General features: G+C 47.7%; 1 protein-coding gene across 2 annotated transcripts in view; it reads left to right on the forward strand.

Annotated features, from left to right (window-relative positions):
* The first annotated feature begins 709 nt into the window (after positions 1 to 709).
* marchf8 (membrane-associated ring finger (C3HC4) 8) overlaps positions 710 to 2,738 on the forward strand; it is a 68,412-nt gene continuing 66,383 nt past the window's right edge. The window contains exon 1 of one of the 2 annotated variants that reach the window (XM_020601540.1): positions 710 to 900. The gene's annotated coding sequence lies outside the window, so the exon portion shown is untranslated. The remainder of the gene's footprint in view (positions 901 to 2,738) is intronic. The other variant, XM_020601539.1, reaches the window with a different exon arrangement.

Here is a 2,738-nt window from a genome sequence, read left to right on the forward strand (position 1 = left end):
TCCCAGCCACATAAGAAGAAAAGATGCAAGGAGAAAGGAATCAAGGAAACATATTTTAAGAGGCATGAGATGTACTTTCATCTGATCCTTCATCTGAAGCGTCCAGTCACTAACTGAGTTCAGCAAAATGGGGGTCCTTATTGTCACTCGTGGCTTCTTGGGGCAGCCTCCTTGATCCTCACTTCTCAGGGCAGATGCAAGTCTTGGGACCTCCCCCTAAGGAACAATCGTATAAGATGCTTGAGATGCAGCCTTTGAGTTGTGTCTCTGTCCTCTCTCCTTTTCACTCTGTTTTGGTCTCCGCCAACCCCTGAGAAAAATATCTGGCTCTTCAACTCCTAAATGCTCCACTATGTTCAACATGTAGTTGTCTCTCTGCTCTGCTGTTTGGTGCTAGACAGGTAGCATATTGCTGCCTGTTGCTGCTGGATTATCAAACCCCAGCAATTAAAGATGCTAAAGCACTTCATAGAGAGAAATTGTAGAGTTAAATTTATTTGTTTATTTTTGTTGGGTTATAATTCTCTGTGGATTTGTCCCTACCAGCATCATATTTACATTACACCTAACTATGAGCAACTGATATAAAATATTAATTATGGAAGCTTTCAATTTTTCAGTTCATATACCATAATAAGTAAGCTCAATTCCAGCTTTAAGCTTCCATTATCATCTTCTTCTTCATTACCTTCATCATTCTCATCCTCAACTCTCAACATCCTCACCAGTCGTCCGTGTGCACGCGTGCGCCGCCTTCCCTTTAATTCCTTATTTGCTTTTAGGTTTTTTTTTTGCTCCATCTTAACGCGGAAGTCAGTGACGCACCACTACACACAGCTGCTCAGTTGGGGCAGTGAAATAAACACCACATCGTCATTCGGTGCCAAATATCCTGCTGTGGTGAGTGTCTTCTTTTTGTGTCAGTGGGAATATGGACCGACATTTGGTTCAATGCAGCTATGCGTCCTTCCACACCGAGGGACCTGCGTCTCCGGTGCTGCTCTCGATTTATTAAATCCAACTGAAGGAGGTGGCTGGCTGTCGGTCGGACATACGAACGAACGGACGTGCGTGCGGACTGTGCTGAGATGTGATAGCGTGACAATTTCCCTTTTGTATTGCCCGCTGTAGAGGCCGACAGTCTGTCTCTGCCGACGGTCACCGTAGCCTGTTCTGATTTAAGGTATGGCAAAACAATCTTAATGTGAGCGGCTGCGCTGCAGCAAAAAATCAGCAACGCGCTTGTGTCAGCTGCTGTTCTTTTATTAATTTTATACCATGGGATTGTCTATTCAGCATACGTTTGACACTGTAGGCTACAGGAGACGTAATGTTGACTGTGTCCGAGCAAACCTTTGTTAGTTTTTTTCCGCTGAGTCTGCGGTGCAGTAAGCTGGGACACCACGTCACGAAGGCTGTAATGTGCGACGCTAATAAGCACAGGAGTATTCGATAGGATACTGCCATGTCTTCCCATCATCGTTTCCTTGCGATGTGTTGCGTTTTCATATGCGTAAACAGGGGTCACTGTGCGCCATAGCGCCGGGTTCTGACCCCTTTAAGTTTATCATTCTTGATAAATGGCCTATTGATAGAGATGAGCGTGATCAGTTTGCATCACGGACTACAGATGTGATCTCAGCAGCTTTCTTTGTGTCACAGAGCATTTGCTACTGTATTTTTACATTTACCGGAGACTCGAGGTCCGGCCGGATGTTCCCTTATTATGAACCATAATAAAGCCAGGAGGCGCGCTCTGCGTCGCTGCGCTGTTGTCAGAGGCCAATAACCACTGGTGACTGGTCCTGCCCTAGTATCAGCTGAACGTCAGTACAGCACCTGTATGAAGCTGGAAAATGTTGCTCTGCCTGATAAATAGTGGTTCGCCCTCATATCGAACAGTCACTTAACTGTTAGAGCTCAAATTACACGGTCTTTTCATGGCTGCAGGATCACCTTTCCTCAGACTGTTCCACCTCACACCCCTGTCCAGCCAAGTACCATGATACCTGCTCTACTGTCGGTGCATGTCTACTGCAGTTTCAGTTTGTTTAAATCTTTTCGTGTGGCTGAAGGCTTTCAGTTCTTGTTTCCCCTGTGTGGTGCCTGTTGTGGTATTTACTTTGACACTAGGAGGACAAGCCTTTTACCCATTTTCATTCCAAGCTAGCAAGTCTTGTTTTCATGTAATACCATGTGTGTCATGATGCAGGTTTCACTGTGGAGTCCAGCTATTGTCACAGCAAGATGAAGAACCAGCTGTATGTCTGTTTGCTACATCACTGTAGCCTTTGGTTTTGTCTTGTGAAATACGATGGCTTGTTATGATAAGAAGACTCATTGTCCTGTCGCTATCTGTAGAATCCATCCATCCATCCATTTTCCTCCGCTTATCCGGGACCGGGTCGCGGGGGCAGCAGTCTAAGCAAAGATGCCCAGACTTCCCTCTCTCCAGACACTTCCTCCAGCTCCTCCGGGGGAATGCCGAGGCGTTCCCAGGCCAGCTGAGAGACATAGTCCCTCCAGCGTGTCCTGGGTCTTCCCCGGGGCCTCCTCCCGGTGGGACATGCCCAGAACACCTCCCTAGAAGGCGCCCAGGAGTCATCCGAAAGAGATGCCCGAGCCACCTCAGCTGGCTCCTCTCGATGTGGACGAGCAGCGGTTCTACTCTGAGCTCCTCCCGGGTGACCAAGCTCCTCACCCTGTCTCTAAGGGTGCGCCCGGCCACCCTGCGGAGA

This window comes from Monopterus albus, unplaced genomic scaffold, assembly GCF_001952655.1.
Source record: "Monopterus albus unplaced genomic scaffold, M_albus_1.0 scaffold52.1, whole genome shotgun sequence".
Lineage (NCBI taxonomy): Eukaryota > Metazoa > Chordata > Actinopteri > Synbranchiformes > Synbranchidae > Monopterus > Monopterus albus.